The sequence below is a fragment of the Helianthus annuus genome, chromosome 2 (genome assembly GCF_002127325.2).
Source record: "Helianthus annuus cultivar XRQ/B chromosome 2, HanXRQr2.0-SUNRISE, whole genome shotgun sequence".
NCBI lineage: Eukaryota > Viridiplantae > Streptophyta > Magnoliopsida > Asterales > Asteraceae > Helianthus > Helianthus annuus.
The window spans coordinates 84,308,751-84,320,710 of NC_035434.2; the positions used below are offsets into that span (position 1 = coordinate 84,308,751).

Genomic DNA, 11,960 nt, shown 5'->3' on the forward strand with positions numbered 1-11,960 from the left:
CACACGCGATTCATCGGATCCATGAAATCTGCGGGTGCGTTGGTTAGACCAAAAGGCATAACAACGAACCCATAATGGCCATAACGAGTGCGAAAAGCGGTTTTGGGTATATCCTCCTCTTGGATGCGAAATTGGTGGTAGCCTGAGCATAGATCGATCTTCGAGAAACACGTAGCACCTTGTAGCTGGTCAAACAAATCATCAATTCATGGCAGAGGATAGCGGTTCTTGATTGTCAACTTATTCAATTCCCGATAGTCGATGCACATCCGAAATGACTGATGTGTGCAAAATGCAACATATAAATTACATTAAATGTGGCATAAAACTAACCCTTTTTTAGTACTAATATTGGAAAAAGTGTGTTTTTGGCTTCCTTTTGTATTTTCAGGATTAAATGAGCTCAAATGAACAAAAGAAGCAAAAAGGCAGCTAAATCTAACATAAATACAAGAAAAGGAATAAACGTGGCATGCCTGACCCCTCGACAGCATCCTCCCAAGCAAAAACAAGAGGACAGAAGGCTGAACACGCCCCGTGCTCAATGAGCACGGGGGCGTGCCCAAGTGTCTGTAGAAAAGACAAAGTTGTAGAAGCTTCTATCACCCACCACGGGGGCGTGTCCATCGGATACGGGGCCGTGTCAACTCTAAGATTCGCAGAATCTAGGCAAATCTTGATAGTACAGATACGCATCTGCACACGGGGTCGTGCCCAGCAGACACGTGGGCGTGGTCAACTAATGCAGACAAACTACAATTAATGAAGAAAGAGAAGATGGGTGGACACGGGGCCATGCCCAATGGACACGGGGCCGTGTCCGGGCTTCTATGCAGGCTATAAATAGGGGTGCTTTGCTCACTTGCAAACCATCCCTTGGGAAACCACCGATCTCACACCTCACCCACCCACCACCACTATCACAACCCACATCCACCACCATCATCCATCATCCATCATAGAGTGTGTGAGTAGTCTCGGGATCCAAGATTGATCGTAAGAGTTCTTGACAATCAAAGGCCATGTTTGCCTAAGTCTCTTACATCACTTGGTGAAGACAAGTGTTTAGTGTAATGCTTTTTATTTTTAATCTTTTCGCACTTTTTATTTGGTTATGTATTAATGACTTTAATAACTTGTTTCTTATGTTGAAGGTGAATCTTCCTTATTATTTGTCAGTGGTGTCTTGGCATTATTTTACTGTCTATATAAAATAAAAGATTTTCACCATTCATATCTCCACGGTCTATATGGAGATATGTTGGCTACCTGGTCGGGGGTTAAGGGAATGGTTTGGTAAGAGTCTTGCCTTGTTTAGTGTATAGATCCTGCAAGGACCTGGGTCAACTTTAGTAGGACCTCCTTCAATACCCACTGGTATTGGGTGGTGGGGGTCCGAACTCCTTGATCCCCTCATATGTAAACTACTATTAAAACTTTAACCCGGCTATTTAGGATTGTATCCCTGCTGACTCAAACTACTTAGCCGAGGGTAACGTCACCTTCAAAAGAGGGGCCTACCACATTACGCATTAATAACTTAATTAATTATCTTTCAATAATCAACCCTTTAGGATTGTGTCATTGCTGACTAAAACTACTGGGTTGAGGGTAACGTCACCTTCAAAAGAGGGGCCTACTACTATAACTAAGATAATCTCTTAAAAAGTGCAAAAGTGCGAAAATAATCAAAGGTTACACTAAATGTGAGTCGGATCCAAGTGATTCATCTTATATATCTGTTTTTATTTTTATTTTTATTTTTATTTTCAGCATTTTTAGTTTTTATTTTCTAGTTTAAACCTTTTTCTAAACTTTTGATTTGATTAGACATTGAGGAAAAACCGGTACAAAAAGCTCTTGTGTCCTTGGACAACCTCGGTATCTTACCAACACTATACTACGCTCACGATGGGTGCAGTTGCCCATATGTGTGTTTGGTGTTAGTAAAACATCGTGTTTTATCAATTTAAAACTTGACTAACGTGTAAAAAGGGCTAAAAATATACATAAAAACATATAAGACCGCACGCACATCAAGTTTTTGGCGCCGTTGCCGGGGACACAAGGATTTTAAGAAAGTTAGGAATCAACGGCCTAATCGTTTTTTCTTATTTCTCTTTTTTTAGGATTTTTATAAATTTTCCAGCTTCTACAGAGCTTAGAGCTTAGCACGGGCCGTGCCTGGTCGGACACGGGCCGTGCCCGGCATTGTTACTGGCAGTTTTTATTTTCCGATTTACAGAGAGTTGAGCACGGGGCCATGTCGGTGCAACACGGGGCCGTGTCAAGCTCCTCAGTAACAGGGATCCGGAAAACAATCATTGTATCTCCTACCACGGGCCGTGTTCATCTGAGCACGGGGCCATGGTGAAACTTCTGACCAACGTTCTTTTTGTTTTTATTGCAGGACTTGGAACCCAGGTGCCACATCTGAACTTTCCACGCAGTGTGTGAGCTCCGGTTCTAGTAGAGACATAAAAGAACCTTTAGACAAACCCGAACGCTTTCTAAGAAAAAGACTCAAAGTTAAAAACCAAGAGAAAGTTTCGGGGGACCCACTTCCAATGGCGGACCAACGTACCCTCATGGATTACCTACGTCCCACCGTAGGTAATCTCGGCGCCGCTATCAATGCACCAATTGTCGAGGCCAACAACTTCGAACTTCGGCCGCATTTGATACAAATGCTCCAAAACTCCGCAACCTTCCATGGGCTTGCAGACGAGGATCCCCATCTACATATTACTAACTTCTTAGAAATATGTGATACCTTTCGGATCAATGGAGCATCAAATGACGCCATCCGCCTTCGAATGTTTCCATTTTCACTAAAAGACCGAGCTAAGGCTTGGCTTAATACCCTCCCAGTTGGCTCCGTAAACACCTGGGATGAACTAGCCCAAAATTTTCTATATAAATATTTCCCTCCTGTTAAATGGCTAAATTAATGACTGAAATTAACACATATTCACAAGAGGACGGGGAATCCTTATATGAAACTTGGGAAAGGTTCAAGGAGCTATTAAGGAAGTGTCCTCATCATGGTCTTGCGGTATGGCAACAAGTATCCACCTTCTATAATGGGTTGTTGCCACACACAAGACAAACACTCGACTCTAGCTCTGGGGACTTTTACGTAATCGCCGCCCAAATAAAATTTATAATCAAATTGAGGAAATTGCTCAAACCAATTTTCAATGGCACACTCCCTGAGGCACGAAATCTATTGCCCCGGGCGCCCATAAGGTTGATGAGAGCACTTCCTTGCAAGCCCAAATCGAAGCCCTTTCTTCAAAAATCAATAAGTTAGAAATGGCAAAAACGGCTTCGGTTATGGCTTGCGAAGGGTGTGGTGGGCCACATGAAAATTGGAGTTGTATGAAAGAAATAGATAATCAAACAAAATCGGTAAACTACATTGATAATAGACCTAGGCCGTCGGGTCCTCCAACGGGTACCTACAACCAAGGATGGCGTAACCACCCTAACCTTGGTTGGAGAGAACCCGATGTCACACCCTGACTTTCGCGGAAGCGTGATTATGGTGTGACTTTCTTGTTATCATTGCATTCAACCATATCAAACAACTATATGAAGAAAACCAAAGATTTGTCATCCATAAAATGGATTTAAAACATAAAAACACTGTCTAAAACGTAGACTTCAAATTTAAGTTTTACAAACCATATGAATCGTCTAAAAGTTCGCTAAGGACTAGTCAAAAGATATTAGTTATAATCAAAGTTTGGAAGACGTGTCTCGTCCAGGAGTAAGACACACTGACCAAACCCAAAGACCATGGATGACATCTTTATGCTTAACATGACTTGAAACTCCAACGCCCGCCAGATCCGTACTTAATTTCCTGAAATACATGTAGTTTGAAAAACATCAACAAAAGTTGAGCGAGTTCATGTGTGTGTGTATGAATAAGCCTTTAAAGTATGTCTGTGTAAATGTATGTCCCTAGTATGTAGCAATAAGGAAAAACAGATCAATTAGTGTGTAGCTAATACATTAATAAGTGACATGGCCTAGGAAGCACTCAAACCTGTATACGTATTTCGTATCGGCCCCTCAGGCGGAACGACATAGTCACCACATGCAGCCAACTCGCCGGCCCATGGGTGGGGCTCGAAACTCCCAATAGATCTATCACTCATGCCCCTCGGTCCTTATACAAGGATTAATGGTCTGAAGACAATAGCCTACCCATTCACGTGATCTAGCAGTACATTCCTTAGCTAATCATACCATGTATAAAACGTTTGTAATCAGTATGTAACATGTATTTCACCATCGAAGTTGTAAAACTGAAAACAATTAAAAGAAAAGGGGGACATGAACTCACAGTATTGCGTCTTCAGTATGTGTAACCCAAGTCTCCTCAGCAAACACGACTACCTACAGTGTACTAACGTCTATTAGACGAACGGGCCGTGCCTTTGCTTAGTATGAAGGTTTTTGAGTTACGTTTCTTGTGTTCCCAATATTATTCCAAGTTATAATTATTAGTTGTTAAAATAATAAATATTTTAACTTGAATTTTTGGAATAATTTGTTAAACAATATTCTTGTAGTAATACTTCCCATGTATTTGTATTCGTATTTCCTTCCCAAGGATGGGGGTATCTCATACATGTGTATTCGTATTTTTGTATGTGTGTCTTTAGCCGTGTTTTGGCGTCGTATTCCGATGTATTATTCCAAAAATATACCAATATATTCCCAATATATATTTCCAAAACAATATACTTTCAAGTCTCACTTAGAAAATATATATAACTTATTTGTCAAAAATAATGTATTCCAAGAAAATATATATTTTTCCCAAAACTCATATATTTTCTAAATATACTTAGGAAAATATGTCTTTAACTCCCCAAAAAATAATATATTTTCTCTTGGTCGAAAATATGATATACTTGGTAATATGTATGAAAATCATATTTTCACTCCTTTCGTTTCCAAAATAATACTTGCCAAAAATATATATTTACAAGAGTATTTTCCGGAATATTTCATAAGTTACGTTTTATCGTTCGGCTTTACAATATTAAGTGTGTAACTTATATTTCATTCCTTGTGGTTTTTGGTATTATTTTGGAGTTGTAAATGTCATGGTATTTTGTTAAGTTATATTATTTTACCCTAAAATAATATAACTATTCCACAAAATAAACAAATATCCACACAAGTGTCTTAATATAAAATATATATTCTAAATATATATTTATCCACTTTTATCTACAAAAACTAACCTCCTATACTTTGTATTTTTGCAACAAAACCTATGGCGAAATTTATTTTGAAAAACAAAGTTAAAAAAATTACATACTTGTAAATACTTGTTAGTAAATATTTTCTAAGTGTTGAAATTTTTAGAAAATTTCGCTATAGTTTTCTTTGTAAACGGAGATGTCCATGCTATTAAGCATATCTTTTTCTTTTGTAAAAATCATCACAATCCATTCACAATCAATAATAAACAACCTTTATTCGCCAATTTTGCCAAAAACAAGCATATACTATCACTCCATGAACTTGAATATTTATAAAAATATGTAGTAACTTACTAGTGTATTTAGTAAGTCTTGTTACCCTTTAAAGTGTGGTTGATGCTTTAAAAACATCATTTTTAAAGAATGTAGATCTTTACAACTTATAATCATATTATTAACCACCAAAAATGAAGGTTATTTATTTAAGAACCAAGATTTAGTACAACTTGTATTTTTAACTTGGTTACTTGGAAGAATCATACTTAAAATATTTAGATTTACAAGACTTTTGATCATTACTTAACAAGAAACAACTTTATTCTTTCAAGTTCATGATCTTTGTGAGGATGATCCATTAATTTCAAACACTTTCATCCTCTCATCTTGCTAGATTATGTTTTTAATCATGATCTAGCAAGATCATGTGATGATCTATATCATTTACGCAAGCAATCAATCAACAAGTATCACAACAACACCAAACAACATGATTTCTTTAAGATTTCTTATAATTTTAGGCTTATGTTCATGTTACATCTTCTTGTTTCATAGTGTTCTTCAAGATTAACTTTATGTAACATCTTTTAACCACCAAAAATAGAAGTAAACTAGCAAGATCATGGTTCTTACCACTAGCTTAAGGCTAGGGATGATCAAGAGGATAAATGAAGTGGATAAAAGCAAACGGTGAAGGTTCTTATCTTCCGAAAGCTCCTAGCTCCTTTGTGCACCTTCTAGCACCTTATTATAAGCTTGGAATGTATGAGAATTAGTTAAAAAATGATGATGAGGGTGTTGGGTTCGGCCGAAAGCTCCCAAGGGGAGAAGAAGATGATCAAGTGTGTGTTTTAGTGTGTGCACAAATGAGCTCTAACCTTCCATGTATACTTATAACCCATTTAATCATTCCATCCATTGTGTAATATGTCTTGTAGTAGGAGACAAGATCTTATATTATATTGAAATAAAATCTATTAAATAGGCCATGTGTTGGCCATAGACTAGGTTTAACTAAACTAGTTAGTTACTAGTTAAATTTTAAGTATGTAGTTAAGATCTAGTTACTAGATATTTATATGGGGTGTTATGATGTTCGGGGACCATAACTAGCTTGCTAATGATGAAACAATGCTTCTAGTGAAAATTTGGTGTTTCGGGTAGTGTCCGGTTGTTCGGTTAGATACCGTTCCGTTAAAGTGCTAAGTTATTCCGTATAGTGTCTTTTATGTAACTTTTTGTGACACTTTCAATTCCCGGCACTTAGGAAAGCATACAGGACCATTTTGCCATATTTTTGCATGTTACTAGCATGTTAAAATGCAGAATTTTAATGATTAATGCAGAATTCTGCACTTTGAGTGGGTTTTAGGCACTTTCCGGCACTTAAACTATCACCTATTGACGTAGTTTTGTGGTCCTTACTTCCCTACACTCCATACTAGTGTATTACCTTGTCTCTGGCTCATACTGGGCCTCAATATATTGTCTGTCTATGTACTGGCATTGTCAGTATATTTCTGAGTTATCCGCTCACTCTACTAACTGTGCCTTGTGCATCAAGTATGTCACTAAAGTTTGTATGTAATGAATGGTGTGACAGTATGAAATGTGATGCACATGTATGTATGATACAGAAATCATAAAGCAGTTTATGTCATTAGTTGTAATTAAGCACACTCATTAAGCATAAATCAGTATTAATTAATTATACGGATACATGCAAATTTGACGGTTGTCACATTCTCCCCCTGTTAAGAAAAATTCGTCCTTGAAATTTGTACTACCTTAACTCCTTAGGGTTTCATTATGCGTGTATGTATATGAATAGTACCAAGGTAGATAATCACCAAACCGAATCAAACCCTATTCACGTCAGGTGAATCTAAGAATATATAACAACACGAATCCAATGGTTAAGAGGTATGTGCTTTTAGCGTTTGATGTCAAAGGTACAAGACGTATTGACGTATAGTCCAGTGTAATCCAGTTAACAGGGGTCCCACAAAAGAGAAGTTTTGACTAGTAGGATTCTCAAACGATCGATCACAAAAAGCAAATGAGTTTTCTCAAACCATAGCGTCCGCTATATGAACCCAAAATCAACAGCTCAAATGTGGTATGAAAATGATCGGTCAACTTCCGAATAAATGACTGGTTAAGTTGAATGTGTTGACATTCTTGAATTGCGAAAGTACGCCGAATGAAATACAAGTGAATCTGGTGTATTATTGTAGTTACATCAGGGACGTTTGAATGGCAAGCCAAACAAAAGTATGTGTAGTGTTGTGTGGAACGGTTGACCATGATTAGCACAAGCTACAAGTTTGTAATGACACCATAAGGTGTCGTTATTGACATATTTCAATAACAGCAGTGGCCGAACAAGTTCACCGTGTTTGAAATCAAATGAAAGTGCACTAAAACAATCTGAAGATTTGATTTACACAATGTCACAGAGTTTTCAATTGAACGTGGAATATCAAAGAACCACTGTTCCCGATCGGAGATGAAAAGGTAATGTGTACCACAAGGCATTCAGTCAATCAAGGAAAGTATCGTTAGGGGGGTACATCGCGTCATGAAATGAATATAGGTACCATTGTCTTAACACGCGACTGTGTTGAGACTGCTTTAATTGTGATAAACAAAATTGATTTTGAGCAAGTAAATAAATAAGCAACTAAATCCGTGTATGAAAGGCGTAACCAAATCAGCGCAAGCTTTAATCTTTGTGAAGGTATCACCGTAAGGTGTCAATACCAGCAACAATTTAGTGGAGTCGTAGACCTACTACGACTTGAAACAAGGACTTTTGTAAAGTATTTGAATATAATGCTCCCAATACATCATATGGCGTTTTAAATTGAATATGCGAAATGGATAAGTTCAAGCAATTGAACTTGGTAACCTGACAATAAACGTATGTATCAACGAGGGTATCCCACCATGGTTACGATGATAAACTATGAATGTAACTTCAAGGAAATGAAGTCTCAAGAAAGTGTGTTGACTTGGTAACAAAAGAGCCAACAATTACAACAATGCAAATCATTCGAATCACAAATTGGTAATTAGATTTAGCAAAACAATGTTTGAATTTTAATGAAGCGTTTGTTCGAATCGAAACCACATGCGTAGCAAATGGTGCATATGTGACATATAAGTTTCCGAGTACTGAAACAATGAATATTTGCTAAAATAAGGAGATGACCAAATGTCGAACCAAATGTGTGTTCGCTCTCTGCGAAGAAAATTAACGCGATGCAACTACCATTAGGGGGAGTACAGATGCAAACATCTACTCGCTAAAAGCAAAAATGGAAATTTCATTGTAAGAGATTCGAATATCTTCTCAAGGTTTAGTATTCTGCATAAAACTATTTGGTGCATCGTGCAGGAAACACCATTTTTGGTGCACGTTGTTAGCAAGTTATTGTCCCACAATTTCCCCAGTATATTTTCTTCCTGAATCCTCAGCTAATGATACTCGATCATCGATCGGTCGTGAAATAGTAACTAGATCCTCACAGTTAGTTAAATAATTAATTCGTTAATCCTTAGCAAGAGTCGCCGACTCTCGTTGGTTAGCTCGTTCGGCTCCTGGTAGTTTGATGTTCGTACGATAGCTATCGTCCTTCGTCTTGATGAGCAAAACTGGGGTTACCCAAAGCGGGAACTTGGTCTGTTATCTTCCTTCTCTATCAGCTACTGAAGCTACACTGACAATCCTTGCACCTTCGAAGGTATATGTCGTTAAGGTGCATTAATAGCAGGCGCGGTGCCCGGAATCAAATCGATGCAAAATTCGACTTGTCGTTAAGGAAATAATTCTGCCAAGTCTTCGGGGAAGACTTCAGGTTATCCCCTCATCACAGAGATATCTTCAAGTTTTGGTTCATGGGCTCCCTGTCTACGACATGAGCCAAGAAGGCGTTGCATTCTTTTGCGCAAAACTTTCGTGTCTTCAATGTCTGATAATCCATAGGGGCGTATCCTGCTTGATTACTTGACAGCCAGTCCATCCCAATTATCACGTCGAAGCTTCCCTTAAGCTAGTTCTACCGAATACTGGATATCAATCTTGCTTACTATTAAAACAAGTATATTCTGAAGCTAAAATTTGACAGCAATATCAAATAGCACAGATGCATAACATTGACTACTATGAGGCGTACCGATAGCCATGTTTGGACCCTGGCATGCTTCCCTAGCTCCGGTGTTAGACATTCTTCCCACGATTTTGTTTAATCTCCCTTGGGCAATCTTTCCTAAAGTGCCCCATATCATCGCAGTTATAACATCCCTTACCTTTCTTTCCACGTTTCGTCTCATGCCAACACGTGTCTTTGCTGTGCCCTACTTTGCCACAGTTGTCACACTTTCCATTTTTACATTGCCCGGTATGATGTCGTCGACACTTGTCGCATTGAGGTAGTTTACCCATGTACTCTTTTCCCTTTTTGGCCTTGTTGTTGCTATTCGTCTGAGTACCCTGCTTGAAGTTTGCAAACTTTCTCTTGTTGTCTCCAGATGACTCCACATGAGTCTCCTTTTTCTCCTACGAGGTTGAAAATTTTGTCACACCCCGACCACGTAAAACAACAAAACGTGGCGGAAACGTCGGGGAGTGTTGTAACAGAATCATTGTTTCATAACACATGGAAATTTGAAATTTTGTTTTATTGATTAACTGAGTTACAATGTCAAAACAAGAAAAGAAATATAACATAATTATCTAGTCTTGCATCTTTTATTGTCACTAAGGCCTCGTCCAATCCTATGTGAGCGTGCATCAATATCCTCATCAAATATCATCAATTATTATACCTGAAACACATGTGAAAATATATCAGCATAAAAATGCCAGCGAGTACATAGGTTTTGTGAAAATAGGATTCATGACTTATGTTTAAGAAAATGTTTAATGAAAACTTGTCATGAATCCAGTTTAAGTGTTTGCTTTTATAAAACGTTTGAAAAGCGATAATAAGGTAGATGATATGTCAAAGAGTAATGTAAGGTTAAATGAATAACCAAGTAAAAATGAGTTTGTATAAAATAAGTTGTTTGTAAAACAATGTCTTGTGAAAAAATATGTCTTAAACTAAAATGATTTAAACAACGCTGCGATATGTAATATCATACAAACACTTATATATAGGAAGTACCAGCGGCGTATCCACCATGCTTGTATCATATTACACACGCCTCGTTACTTAAATCACTTACCCAAACCAACCACCAATGTCAAATGTCTATGTTTAAACAAATTGCCAAATGTATTGAATAATATGTCAAATGTTTATGTCCAAGTGTAAATCATGTAATGTGTAACCAAAATGATATGTATGGCTAGTGAAATGCATCAACTAAACCATAGGTGAAAAATGCACAAACAAAGTATTGAAGTAAAACTTGGTTTAAATCAAAGTTATGTTTTGTGGAAATGCATGCTATACTGATACAAACACTTATGCGGTATGTTAAACGCATACATTCAAGCCTTGAGACAGCAGGATAACCTTAGAGTAAAGGTTATCAAAGTGAAAATGTTTTCGGATTCAGTCATTCCTTACACCCAAACAAACCTAGGATGTCAGGAACGGGATTTGTCAAGTCCTATGGTACCATTACTTACTACCGAGCGACGTAGCTAATGTTAATGAATGTAATAAAGAACCGTTAAACAAACCAAATGTTATACCGAATGTAAGCATGTGATGTGATGTGAATGTACTAAGTACGGACTAAATGAACATACATAGCATGAAAAGGTAAATGTAAATCAAATGAACTAAGTATGCTAAGTTAACATACAAAGCAGAAAAAGTCATGTAAAACAATGTGCTAGCATGTTAAGCAGACATACATAGCAAAAGATGTGTAATGTAAAACAATGTGCTATCATGTTAAGTAAACATACATAGAAAAACATAATGAAATCATGTACTAATAGTGTACTAATGAACATAGCAAGTATATGATATGAAAACATGGAAAGCACGAAAGTAACAAGTAGGCACATGTGTTTCACCCCAAAATGTTTGAAAAACAGTAAAAGAGGGGACTATGTACTCACTTGAGGGTGCTTAGAAGTCTTGAACAACAACCAAGCAAAGCTAGAGGGATCATGGAATCAAACGGCACCCTATATAGATAACTACATAAATAAACGGACCTATCGGAGGATCGGGTAGTACGAGGGTTCGTAAACTAAATAAGTGTAGGAACTTATGTAATATGGTTTAACAAAGACTACATACTAAAATGAAACCTGACCTAAGTGCTCACGACCCATTACGACCCGTTTAGGTAGCTTATGCTACTTTAACGCGTCGTTCGTGTAAAACGCGTTCGGACCGCCTAACTAGTCCTATGACAAGTAAAATATGCCTTAACATGTCTATTATAGTTACATAATCAGTTTAGATGTCAAAATTTAGGTTACATATGCTT

At 37.5% G+C, this 11,960-nt stretch overlaps 1 non-coding gene across 1 annotated transcript; it reads right to left on the minus strand.

Moving 5' to 3' along the window:
• Window positions 1–2,944: 2,944 nt before the first annotated feature.
• On the minus strand, window positions 2,945–3,051 carry LOC118489854. The gene has a single exon (XR_004887867.1). It is a non-coding gene; the product is annotated as a small nucleolar RNA R71 (small nucleolar RNA).
• Window positions 3,052–11,960: the final 8,909 nt, after the last annotated feature.